This window comes from Ovis canadensis, chromosome 13 (genome assembly GCF_042477335.2).
Source record: "Ovis canadensis isolate MfBH-ARS-UI-01 breed Bighorn chromosome 13, ARS-UI_OviCan_v2, whole genome shotgun sequence".
NCBI classification, from domain to species: Eukaryota; Metazoa; Chordata; class Mammalia; order Artiodactyla; family Bovidae; genus Ovis; species Ovis canadensis.
The window spans coordinates 15,529,019-15,543,078 of NC_091257.1; the positions used below are offsets into that span (position 1 = coordinate 15,529,019).

Genomic DNA, 14,060 nt, shown 5'->3' on the forward strand with positions numbered 1-14,060 from the left:
AGTCCTGTCCCTACAGCAGTGGGTGCTACAGGTCCAGGACCCAGGGATCCACTGAGGGGAGATCGAGACCTGAGACTTCCCTTCCCAAAGACACCGGGCCAGCTGGGTACTGGCCAGCACACTGGGCATATCGGACCTCTGTGACTGCAGGACCCCCAGCCACAGGCACCGACGTCCCATGCCCTTAATGAGAACATCCACCTCCACCTGCACCTGTACCTGTTCGGGCTTTGGCAGGAGAACCCGAGTCAGGGGATGAGTCACCACCTCTGCAGGGAGAGCCTGCCTGCCTCCTGCCCAAGACCCAGATGCCCACAATGACTGACCCACCCCTGCAGGGAGAACGGGCCCCCGCTCTGGACAGAGACCCGGAGCCCTTTCTGGAAACACCTCATCCAGGGGAGTGGTTGGATCTGCAGCCTCCATCCCTGCCTGCTTCCCGTGGATGTCATCAACTCGCTCCCCACCCGGGGCAGATTGAGTGTCCTTCCCCTGAGCTTATTTGCATCTGGTGTGTGTGTAGCTTTCTTGTGTTTTTCTTTACGGCTTTATGTATTTTTTTCTGGATACAAGTTATGTTTTTAGGCTGGTTTAGAGACCATAGATTCACAGCTTGTATATTTTTTATACTCAACTAGATTCAACATTTAGCCAGAATCAAGAATCACTTTGAACTTTCTTTCAGGAAGTCTGAGAATTATTTCTCCTTCTGGATACTCACTTCTCCTGCTTTCTCATTTTCATACCAATACATTCTCTCTTTTAAACGATTACACTCCTTGATCAACTACTTGTTTCTTTCCTCTAGCATCAGACCTTGTTTCTTACATTCGGCCTGAAGTTTTCTCACGATCTGCTGAAACTGGTCTTGGATGCTAATGACCGTCTTCTCTTTACTGTCGGCTCTGTTTCGTGCATTACCCAGTTGCTGTCGGAGCAACACGTTTTTCACTCTGGAGTTGAGATAATCTCTCCTCTAAGGATTTCTGCTTTCCAAGGTATGTATTCACTTTGCTGTGTTCGTTCTGATATATGTGTTCAATTTCCTGCTTTTGACACTCTGATTGGCTTAGATCTCTCTGGACACGTTCTAACATCAAAGTCTTTTCTCTAAGATCATCTCTCATGTGATGCAGCTTGATTTTCAGCTTATTGAAGATACTTTCCACTGTAGATAGTTCTGGGAAAGCTTCTCAGTGTTATCGCTTAGATTAGCCACATCAAACTTCATTTTGTCCTGCAAGCATAACCATTCATCTCTCGCTCTCTGGAAGGCAAGTTCCGGGTCTCTTCTTGATGTCTGACCTTGATCATGATCGTGTAAGGCAGCAGCCAGTCTAGAACGGTAGGATTTCACGTCCGTTTCCAGTCTTTGTTTACTTTCTTTTTCGTTCTCCCGCTTAGAGGTTAGCATTGTATTCTCAGCTGTCAGAGCATTAAGCTGGCCTGTATAGTGGGATATAGTCTTTGTTAACGTTTCCTCACTCAGTTTTACTGCCTTTTGTAGATCATCATCCTTTACTTTGAGAATTTCCATGTCCTCAAAATAGTTCTCTTCCTTTTCCTGGTGCTGATGTTTCAGTGCATCTATCTCCAGTCTCAGCGTGGCAAGTTCATCCTACAGCTTGTGGTTTTTGTGCAACAGGTCTTTTGCTTCTTCACAACTATCTGAAACCCAAGTGAAACAAAGGAGATTTGTAGCTAGTACTCAATAAAGTGACATTCCATGATTTCCTCTGAAATGAAAGACTAACTTGTATGTTTATACAATGAAAAGACTGCACCAAGTGTGTCTCCAACAGGGAAAAATAAGGTTCAATTCAATCCTCAGACTTTATACAAGCGGAAATTCCCAAAGATTCAAACATTTAATGGAAGACAATGAATCCACAAAAGTAAAAAATAAATCCCAAGAGACTTTTCAAGAAGCCCAGAACTGGAAAGGCTTCTTTCTGAACTACAACAAACCCAGAAGGCTTAAAATAAAAGATTCATAGATCTGACTACACTTAAAAATTGCATCTGATGTGGAATATTTATATAATGGAAAACTAGTAAGCCATAAAAAAGAAGGAAATAATGCTATTTGCAGCAACAGGGATGGACCTAGACATTATCACCCCAAGTGATGTAAGTCAGACAAAGACAATTATTATATCATACTGCTTATATGTAGAATCTAAAGTGAACTTATTCACACAACAGAAAGAGACTCATGGACACAGAAAACAAACTTATGGTGACCACAGGGGAAAGCGGGGTAGTGGAAGGGATATATTAGGATGTTGGGATTAACATATACACACTAGTAGATATAAAATAACCAAGAGACATGTACTGTACAACATAAAGAACTACACTTAATATTCTGCAAGAAGAATCTGAAACGGAATATGTGTGTACATGTGAGTGTGTCTGTGAGTGTGTATGTGTATTAGTCACTCAAGCATGTCCAACTCTTTGCGACCCATAGACTATAACCTGCCAGGCTCCTCTGTCCATGGGATTTCCCAGGCAAGAATACTGGAGTGGGTAGCCATTTCCTTCTCCAGACTGCTGCTGCTAAGTTGATTCAGTCATATCCGACTCTGTGAGAACCCATAGACTGCAGCCCACCAGGCTCCAGCGTCCCTGGGATTCTCCAGGCAAGAACACTGTAGTGGGTTGTCATTTCCTTCTCCAATGCATGAAAGTGAAAAGTGAAAGGGAAGTCTCTGAGTCGTGTCCAACTCCTAGAGACCCCATGGACTGTAGCCTACCAGGCTCCTCCGCCCATGGGATTTGCCAGGCAAGAGTACTGGAGTGGGGTGCCATTGCCTTCTCCACCTTCTCCAGGGGATCTTCCCAACCCAAGGATTGAACCCAGGTCTCCTGCACTGCAGGCAGATTCTTTACAGTCTGAGCCAGCAGGGAAGCCCCATTTATATAATATACACACACATACACATATATATATCTGAATCACTGTGCTGTATACCTGAAACTAACAGAATATTGTTAATCAACTATAATTCAATAAACACCACCACTTGCTAGGTTTATAAACACTGTATTTGATACCTCCTATACATCTACTTCACAGCAAGAGCCTTACCTCTGTATAAATAGACTAAATTTTGTACAAAAAGTTTTTTCCTTGAGAATATGCTACCTTCTAACATTTTAATAGGCAATTACAAAAATTACACCTATTAACAACTGTACTAGGCAGTTGTTCAAATATTAATTAACTCATTCACTGTAATGATTCTGGAAAGGAAAAAGTTAAAAATATGAGTAAGCTACAGCCTTTTCGCCATGTCTTTGGACTCTACTAATCTTCTTACATCAAAACACGTGTCTCTAGTACAAACACATCAATACAAAATAAGCTTCCTATTTCATTCATGGTACATACACTCATGGTAAATAAGGTAAAATTTAGAAAGCTCTTAGAAAACTATGAGATTATTTTCTGCTGCAATAACTTTCATTATCTGTCCATAATGTTTAAAATAGCAAGATGGGGAAAATACAATGAAAAACACTTACTAACTATCACTAAATATATATTATGGCATATCTATCACTGTTTTCAAAAGTTCCTTGTACTGAAATAAGACACTCACAGAGCAGGGTGCTCATTTTCTCACAAGCAGAAGAATGACATTCAAAATGTGGTCTCTGAACTGCCTATAGCTTCCTCCTTACCATCAGGGGAAGTGATAAACTAACCTAATGATCAATCGAGGAAGTGAAATCATTACCAAAACCCAGAATATCTTTAATTGGTAGCAAGAGTTCTCTCTTTTTTTTTTTCTCCCGTTGGTGTGGGGGAGGCACTTTTATATGCTGTTCTAAAGAAACAACTTTTTAAAGTGTTCAAAAGTGTTTTTACAACTGATGTTGCAGTTTTTACAAAACGAAAAACAGTAAATGATGTGAAAAGGTCGCTGACAGGGTATTGGTTAAAGAAATGACAGTGGAACCAAAAACGGACTCTGATTTAGACACTGAAGGTGATGATGTGCATGGAGTGACCGACACATTCACTCCAAGGCAGAGGGACTTGGTCAGGTAGCGCAGTCAATGGTGGACCACACACGGTCTTCCTTGCCTAAACCACAATCAGGGTCCCGGCTCCTCCAAGATAGTCACAAAAGATTTGAGATCGATTCCTATGGAAAATATTAAAGGTCTCTCCTTGGATGAGGCCATCGTATGTCACTACCTGACTGCTCTAGACAAATGGATTTGAATTACAAATACTACTTTCCCAAGCTCTTCCCGAGAGCTTTTCGTTGTGGGAGATCTGCTGCTAGGACCTCGGGGATGGGACCCAGTCCATGTTTGAGAGGGACATCGGGTGTGGGAGCATATACCTCTGCTCTGAGATGCCACTTGAGAACTCTGCAGAAGGAAGGATAACCAAATTCAAGAGTGTCTGGTTTCTACCAACTGCTGGAAAAAAAATTCCTACACCTCTCGAGGACGCCAGCTAACACCTGTCCTTGAGGACTCAGCTGGGGTAGCTGGAGCCAGCTCTGAGCTGTTCATGGGGCAGGTGGACTGGAGGGTGATGGGCAAAGAGGGAGAGGGGTTCACGACCCTCAGCCGCCTGCCAGATTGAAGGCCAGAGGCAACCTGATGTAAAATTAGGCATGATGGTCCCTCCCAGCACCCCTTCTCTTCTAGACCTATTCACTCATGAATGGTCTGTCTAGGCTGAAGGATCGGTTGCCTGAGGTGGGCTGAGAGCTTAACCTCCAGTTTCTACACCATTCTCAACCCTGTGGTTTCTCAGGATCTATTGTGTAAGCTACTGACATGACCTCTTCCTCCCTCTGCTTGAAAAAGTGCACCCAGCATGTTAGGATCATACAATTCTTATTTTCTAGCCTTGTTTCTTTGGGAACTTTGAATTTCTTTCGTTTCTTTTAAACAATTAACCTAAGATTTCCTATAACACTGAGCAAAATGACACTAAATAAATGGCATTTTTTAAAAAAAGGGGATATTATAAATAATATTGATAAAATCATGTTAGAAATTTGAAACTTTCACCAGAGATTACTCTACCTGATTCAGATTATTTCTCTCAGGCTTAAGTTTCATTTCTACTGCTTGGAGAGTGAGTTCTAGGTGCTGTTTCACTTCAGCTTCTTTACTATATTGGTCTTCTTTTCTTCTTAAATGTTCCCTCATTTTTTCATATAACATCTCGGCATTTCTTCTATTCTCTTCTTGCTTTAAGGTGAATCTGCAAAATTTAAACCTCTTCTTAGAAAATCATGAGATTATTCACTGCTGCAATAACTTCCGTTCCCTCTTCACAATGTTTAAAATAGTAAACGTGGGGGGGGGGCGGAATACAATGAAAAATATTTAATAATGGTCACTGTTTTCAGACAGAGGGTTAAGAAAAAAACTGCATAAAATTTTGTTTTCATTTTCTCTTGAGAAAAGTGGCTACTTCATAAATCTATGGATGGGAATGTATAGTAATAAAAACTTTCCTAAGAATAGTTTAGAAATATAGATCACAGATCTTTTTTTAAGTTCTCATACTTTGACCAAATTATACGATATTATTAAAGAAAATGTAGTTAAAATAATTAGAAAGGTAGAAATGCATTTATAAAAAGGTGTTCCTTGCAGTATTAAATAGGACACAGAAAAGTGAAAAACAACTGAAAGTCAATTTGGTAAATATTTAATGGGGTTTCCATTATGGCAGACTTTTGTATGGTCATGAAAATGATGATTTGGAAAAATATACATTAAGGTATTAGAAGCATTTAGTGTTAAAAACCTGATATATTATTTCCAAGAATTTCACATTCCACAATACTAGTAACACTTTCTCCTCTGTAAAATCCTAGAGGATAAGTTAGTCCTTATAACACGTCTATGTCTCTGCAGTATTAAAACAAACAATAGTTCAAATATTTCTTTAAAAGTGAGGTGTACAGTACCTCAAGCTGCTGCGCTCATGTTCCCACTCCACTTTCTGATGCTCTAACTGTGATTTCACTTCTTTGGTTTCTGACAGCTCTTTTTGTAGCCCACGAACCTTACTTTTCATTCTGTAAAATTCTCCTCTAAGTAGTTCACAGTGGCTTCTTTGGCTTCTTTGAAAATCTACTAATCTTTCATGCGACAGAATTGTATCTTGAATTTTCAACAAGCTAACAGAATCTGCATGATGAAGAAAACAAAGACAGAAAAAAATGAAAAATTATGTGAGTAATTTTTGAGTATAAAGGGCTGTGCCTTTCACATTCACTCATCCACGCACTGAACAAGTATTAAGGGTCTATAATGTGGAAGACATTATTATTCTAAGGTCTGCAAATAAAACAGATGTCCCTGGCTCTTGTTTAGCTTGAAACCTAGTAGCAGACAAAGACAAATAAAATAAATATGAACTCAGATAGATACTCTAAGAAAAGAGAGTTCTATGATCACATAACAGAAATTGACATAGACTGGGTCCAGGAAAGATTTCCCTGGGGAAGAGATGTCACACTGAGAAATGAAGGATGTGCAGGAAATAGTAAGTAGAGTAGGAGGAACAACCCTGTGAACAGTCTCCAGCTGCCATATGTTTTAACCAAGAGAGTGAACAGCTACTGATTTACCTTCCTGAGTGGAGCGAGCAAAAACAATGCCGAAAAAATACATTAAACAATGATTTTCATGACAAAGGACTTCAGGGAACGAAATACAATGATCATGGAAACACTCAAGGTTAGCCTAAGGAATGCCCCAGCTCACTGCCTGGAGAGAATTTCCAGGCCCCGACACGGGGAGAAGGAATGGAAGCTGAGTCAGCCAGACTCCCTGACAGGAGGTAATGAAGCTGATAGTCTGGTGAAACCAAAGTGGGCAGAGATCACAGATCAGAACTGCAGAGAGGAGAGAGTGGAACAGAGAGGAAAAGGACCCTGAAGATCTGAGGGGGAGCCCCTCCGGCATTCAACAGAGGAACGAATAGCGCCCATCTGGGAGAAACCACCTGAGACCAGGGAGAAACCATCTGAAAAGACTATAGGAACATATGACAGGTGCTCACTCAGTCCCAGGAATTCTATCTATTCTCATGAGCCAGGCTGGAAAAACTCCTAGGTACCAGCAGAATGAACAGGGTAGTCAGCAAGGTCTTGCCTCCAAGTCAGGAAATAATCAGCCCTAGCCCCAAGGCCCCTCTGGATGCACCTAATGAATCATGAGAAGCAAGAGCACAGAAGGATCTCTGGAAAACTCTCAATATTTGGAAACTAAATCACACAGATCTAAATAACCCTTGGATCAAAGAGGTAATGAAAAGAGAAAGTACAAAGTATTTTAAACTGAAGGAAAATGAAAACATTAAGACCAGCAGACATTTTAGGAGACTGACAAGCTGATTCTAGAATTCATGTAGAAAGAAGGGTGAAAACTATAACCAGATGGAACTACACAATTTTGACCTTTAACCAGGCAGCAAAGAGAGGCAACAGTTGGGCTTGAAGCAAGGGGATAGCATGATGAGACCTGAATGTTTAAAAATAGGCAATAATTAGAGTTGCTGTGCAGACCAAGGTTCTGCGAGGTGGAGTGGCAGGGAAAGAAGTCCTGACATTATTTCAGTTACTCTAGGAGGAAAATGATGCTGACCTGACCATGGGTGGAGGCATAGGAAAGAAGAGTCAACAGAAGGTACAGTGAATGAGAGGATCATAGGCCTGTGGCTCAGAGTATACACTCACTTTCATGTCCTTTTAATGCAAAAGAAACTTCTGAGATGCACAGCACTGTAACATATCCCTGGCTCTAGAGCAGTACTGAGAAGGTGTGCATATATCACTACTCTATATACAGACAGGCTTTCCGTTAACATTTATACTGTGGTCCTACCTTTACACCCCACATCGAGAGGTTCTTGCAATGTGGAATTTGTAAAGCACATCACCATGCTCAGAATCAGTCTCAGACGACTGACTTAAGTCATCCAAGTTGTTCACATAATTGATTTGTTCTTTGACCTACATGTAAACAATACTGTTTAAAATATGTATAAATACACCAAGTGTACAGAGGTGATAAATCTCCGTATCAAAACAAAAACAGACATTTCTTAAAAGAAGAGATTTTTATCAAAAGGATAACTTTATCAACAGTGTTTCTAAATGATGTGTTCAAAGTAAGCTTCTCTACAACAAAGGATGATTTTCTTTTTTACCACTATTCCTTTGACAAAGTATTTTCGATAAGGATAATATTTTTGAAAGTTCATTTTTCCATGTAGAGGATCATGTCATCTGCAAACAGTGATAGTTTTACTTCTTCTTTTCCAATTTGGATTCCTTTTATTTCTTTTTCTGCTCTGATTGCTGTGGCCAAAACTTCCAGAACTATGTTGAATAGTAGCGGTGAAAGTGGACACCCTTGTCTTGTTCCTGGCTTTAGGGGAAATGCTTTCAATTTTTCACCATTGAGGATAATGTTTGCTGTGGGTTTGTCATAGATAGCTTTTATTATGTTGAGGTATGTTCCTTCTATTCCTGCTTTCTGTAGAGTTTTTATCATAAATGGATGTTGAATTTTGTCAAAGGCCTTCTCTGCATCTATTGAGATAATCATATGGTTTTTATTTTTCAATTTGTTAATGTGGTGAATTACATTGATTGATTTGCGGATATTGAAGAATCCTTGCATCCCTGGGATAAAGCCCACTTGGTCATGGTGTATGATCTTTTTAATGTGTTGTTGGATTCTGATTGCTAGAATTTTGTTGAGGATTTTTGCATCTATGTTCATCAGTGATATTGGCCTGTAGTTTTCTTTTTTTGTGACATCTTTGTCAGGTTTTGGTATTAGGGTGATGGTGGCCTCATAGAATGAGTTTGGAAGTTTACCTTCCTCTGCAATTTTCTGGAAGAGTTTGAGGAGGATAGGTGTTAGCTCTTCCCGAAATTTTTGGTAGAATTCAGCTGTGAAGCCGTCTGGACCTGGGCTTTTGTTTGCTGGAAGATTTCTGATCCCTAAAGACTCCACCAGAAAATTACTAGAGATCATCAATGAATATAGTAAAGTTGCAGGATATAAAATCAACACACAGAAATCCCTTGCATTCCTATATACGAATAATGAGAGAGTAGAAAAAGAAATTAAGGAAACAATTCCATTTACCATTGCAACGAAAAGAATAAAATACTTAGGAATATATCTACCTAAAGAAACTAAAGACCTATATATAGAAAACAATAAAACACTGATGAAAGAAATCAAAGAGGACACTAATAGATGGAGAAATATACCATGTTCATGGATCGGAAGAATCAATATAGTGAAAATGAGTATACTACCCAAAGCAATTTACAAATTCAATGCAATTCCTGTCAAGCTACCAGCCACATTTTTCACAGAACTAGAACAAATAATTTCAAGATTTGTATGGAAATACAAAAAACCTCGAATAGCCAAAGCAATCTTGAGAAAGAAGAATGGAACTGGAGGAATCAACTTGCCTGACTTCAGGCTCTACTACAAAGCCACAGTCATCAAGACAGTATGGTACTGGCACAAAGACAGACATATAGATCAATGGAACAAAACAGAAAGCCCAGAGATAAATCCACACACATATGGACACCTTATTTTTGACAAAGGAGGCAAGAATATACAATGGAGTAAAGACAATCTCTTTAACAAGTGGTGCTGGGAAAACTGGTCAACCACTTGTAAAAGAATGAAACTAGATCACTTTCTAACATCGTACACAAAAATAAACTCAAAATGGATTAAAGATCTAAATGTAAGATCAGAAACTATAAAACTCCTAGAGGAGAATATAGGCAAAACACTCTCAGAAATAAATCACAGCAGGATCCTCTATGATCCACCTCCCAGAATTCTGGAAATAAAAGCAAAAATAAACAAATGGGATCTAATTAAAATTAAAAGCTTCTGCACAACAAAGGAAACTATAAGCAAGGTGAAAAGACAGCCTTCTGAATGGGAGAAAATAATAGCAAATGAAGCAACTGACAAACAACTAATCTCAAAAATATACAAGCAACTTATGCAGCTCAACTCCAGAAAAATAAACGACCCAATCAAAACATGGGCCAAAGAACTAAATAGACATTTCTCCAAAGAAGACATACGGATGGCTAACAAACACATGAAAAGATGCTCAACATCACTCATTATTAGAGAAATGCAAATCAAAACCACAATGAGGTACCACTTCACACCAGTCAGAATGGCTGCGATCCAAAAATCTGCAAGCAATAAATGCTGGAGAGGGTGTGGAGAAAAGGGAACCCTCCTACACTGTTGGTGGGAATGCAAACTAGTACAGCCACTATGGAGAACAGTGTGGAGATTCCTTAAAAACTTGCAAATAGAACTCCCTTATGACCCAGCAATCCCACTTCTGGGCATACACACCGAGGAAACCAGAATTGAAAGAGACACATGTACCCCAATGTTCATCGCAGCACAGTTTATAATAGCCAGGACATGGAAACAACCTAGATGTCCATCAGCAGATGAATGGATAAGAAAGCTGTGGTACATATACCCAATGGAGTATTACTCAGCCCTTAAAAAGAATTCATTTGAATCAGTTCTGATGAGATGGATGAAACTGGAGCCGATTATACAGAGTGAAGTAAGCCAGAAAGAAAAACACCAATACAGTATACTAACACATATATATGGAATTTAGGAAGATGGCAATGACGACCCTGTATGCAAGACAGGGAAAGAGACACAGATGTGTATAACGGACTTTTGGACTCAGAGGGAGAGGGAGAGGGGGGGATGATTTGGGAGAATGACATTCTAACATGTATACTATCATGTGAATTGAATCACCAGTCTATGTCTGACGCAGGATGCAGCATGCTTGGGGCTGGTGCATGGGGATGACCCAGAAAGTTGTTATGGGGAGGGAGGTGGGAGGGGGGTTCATGTTTGGGAATGCATGTAAGAATTAAAGATTTTAAAATTTAAAAAATAAAAAACTAAAATTAAAAAAAAAAAAAAAGAATTCATTTGAATCAGTTCTGATGAGATGGATGAAACTGGAGCCAATTATACAGAGTGAAGTAAGCCAGCAAGAAAAACACCAATACAGTATACTAACACATATATATGGAATTTAGGAAGATGGCAATGACGACCCTGTATGCAAGTCAGGAAAAAGGACACAGATGTGTATAACGGACTTTTGGACTCAGAGGGAGAGGGAGAGGGTGGGATGATTTGGGAGAATGGGAATTCTAACATGTATACTATCATGTAAGAATTGAATCGCCAGTCCATGTCTGACGTAGGGTGCAGCATGCTTGGGGCTGGTGCATGGGGATGACCCAGAGAGATGTTGTGGGGAGGGAGGTGGGAGGGGGGGGGGTCATGTTTGGGAATGCATGTAAGAATTAAAGATTTTAAAATTAAAAAAATAAAAAATAAAATTAAAAAAAAAAAGAAAGTTCATTTTTTTTTTTACTATACCTTCTTCTTTTCATACGGTGTTTTCCTTGCAGGCCTAAAAGAACAAATGATTCTTTTCAGGCTAATATTAAATATTCAAAAATACAAACAATACCTAAACTTTTCTTTTTTATATAAACTCTTTGCATTGGCAAGTAATTGTCTATAAAGGATGCAGAAATAAATAAAAGCAGCATTAAAGGACACAGAAAATATATCAGTAATATTAATAAAGTATTAAAGTTAGATCCAAGGAAAGGAAAAACATAAAGTTACTTGCATTGTGTGATAGGAAACAGTATACAAGTGTTTTTTGCACCTGTCCTTTTCCATAAGAACTAACTTTTATGGCAATACTACCTATCTGGGGGGGTATTCCTTCAGTCCTTCTAAGAAAGAAATCCATTTGAATAACCAAGATATTAGCTTTTTGAGGATGTCCTATGCATCGGCCATGCATTATTAGAAACATCTGACATGTCCTAAAGCCATTTTAATCCTCACAGTCACTCTGGGAGATAAGTATAGGAGGAAATGGAGCACACAAAGGCTGAGAAAGTATCCCAAGCCCACTCAGCATGTCACCAACAGACCCAGAATTCAAACCCAGGAAGTCTGGCTTCAACACTGCTCTTCCAAAATATGTTGAGAAAGTAATATTGAAAAGCCTTTTAAAGTAATATGATAGCAAATGAATCTATGGTATTATTTCAGGTCTAGCTATAGCTATAAGTAATGATTTCTGAATCTTAAAACATATTTCTCAAAAATTAAAAAGACTTCAGAGTTAGGCAAGCCTGCAAATAACTTTCAGTAAAGTTTTGTTTTCTGTAAAGAAATTCATCAATAGGCATTCATTCATCCATTCTGCTGTTTCTTCATACATCTGACATACATGTATTGAGCACACAATATGTGTTAATGACACGCTTAGTAAAGGAAGCACGGGTTTTGTCATTTAGATCTTTATCATGCAAAAGGAATAATTTGTGAAAGACTGCTAATAATGTTTTTCTATTGGATATAAACAAAATCTTCCCCTTTTCCTTGGAATCTATAAACAACTATGAAGTTAATGTGATGTGATGTTTCAGAGCACCTTACAGAATCATAGTTACTTACCATGTTACTATCAACTAGAATCATCAAGGAATGACCATATCCTATTCAGTATAGCCTAAGTGTTTGTAAATTCACAATTACATAATTTTTGAAAATCTATATATGATAGAATTAACTTAAGCAATCATCTTCATATTCCATTACATAGAAATATTACACTTCAGAATCAATGAACAAGCCCTTACCATAAAACTATACATGAACAGAAGTATTATGTACAATTAGTTTACTGTAATAGTTTAAAGATAATGTCATACAATCAATAAGCTTCCTAGTATTGGAAATGCAAACAAGACTAAACTAAATAAACACACCCTCTGCTGGCTCATTTCCAATAGCATGCTGCTGCTACTGCTAAGTCACTTCAGTCGTGTCCGACTCTGTGCGACCCCATAGACGGCAGCCCACCAGGCTCCCCCATCCCTGGGATTCTCCAGGCAAGAACACTGGAGCGGGTTGCCATTTCCTTCTCCAATGCATGAAAGTGAAAAGTGAAAGTGAAGTTGCTCAGTAGTGTCTGACTCCTAGCGACCCCATGGACTGCAGCCTACCAGGCTCCTCCGTCCATGAGGTTTGCCAGGCAAGAGTACTGGAGAGGGTTGCCATTCCCTTCTCCTTCCAATAGCATACATACTCTAAAATCTCCCTTCTTAACAAAAAACAAGTAACACCTGTGAACTCCACATTCCTCTTCAGTTACCATCCAATTCTTCATTTCCTGTCCCCAAAACATTCCCTACTGAATGTTTATATGTATTCATTACAGTCCAGCTTCCAAGGGGACTGTTTACTGAAATGACTTCTGGCCAAAGGCTCTGGTCCTCATCTTAACCTTTCAGCAGTATTCATCCACTAGAGTTGAGCAGTCTTAACCTGAGCACTGTATATTGCTGCTCTATTTCCAGAAGAAGTATTCAGTGTTAATCTTTCTTCCCCTACAAACAGGAAATCTGGAGAATGTACCTGTCATCACCCTGATCCACTTCCCTTAAAATGCTGTCATCATTCACATGCAGCAGACCACCAGTCAGTGAATCAGTCTTTTCAAATATTAGTGCAATCACACGTCCTTCTGGTGTCCATTTGTCATCATTCTTTTTCTTTACTTCCTTCCTGTGCACACCAGGATAGCTACTTTAAAAAGTCCACAAAAAAGCCAATGTTTTCTAATAATTCAACTGGTAAAGAATAAAAACAATCAGTTCTTATAAAATTCCAACTCTTACCCATCTTAAGTCATTGATTAATTCACAAGACAGTTATAGAGTACCAACCATATGCAAGAAAACAAATTCTTCTTTCAAACACAGATATGATTATGATACAGTATGATGTATAAAACGGCATATGGAAGTAATAAGTGAAATAAGGAAGGATTTGCAGAAGAAGTGAAGAGAGGAGGTCATGAGAAACAGAAAAGGGATAAAATCATTCTACTTGGAGACTCGAATGTGAGCACAAACATCAGGCACAGG

The 14,060-nt window shown here is 39.1% G+C and overlaps 1 long non-coding RNA gene and 1 pseudogene across 1 annotated transcript; both read right to left on the reverse strand.

Moving 5' to 3' along the window:
• Positions 1-664: 664 nt before the first annotated feature.
• On the reverse strand, positions 665-3,624 carry LOC138417269 (ankyrin repeat domain-containing protein 26-like; annotated as a pseudogene).
• A 2,472-nt stretch (positions 3,625-6,096) lies between these two features.
• LOC138416901 (uncharacterized) lies at positions 6,097-13,622 on the reverse strand. The gene is made up of 3 exons (XR_011247874.1): positions 13,549-13,622; positions 11,485-11,518; positions 6,097-6,177 (listed from the first exon to the last, which is right to left on the reverse strand). It is a non-coding gene; the product is annotated as an uncharacterized lncRNA (long non-coding RNA).
• Positions 13,623-14,060: the final 438 nt, after the last annotated feature.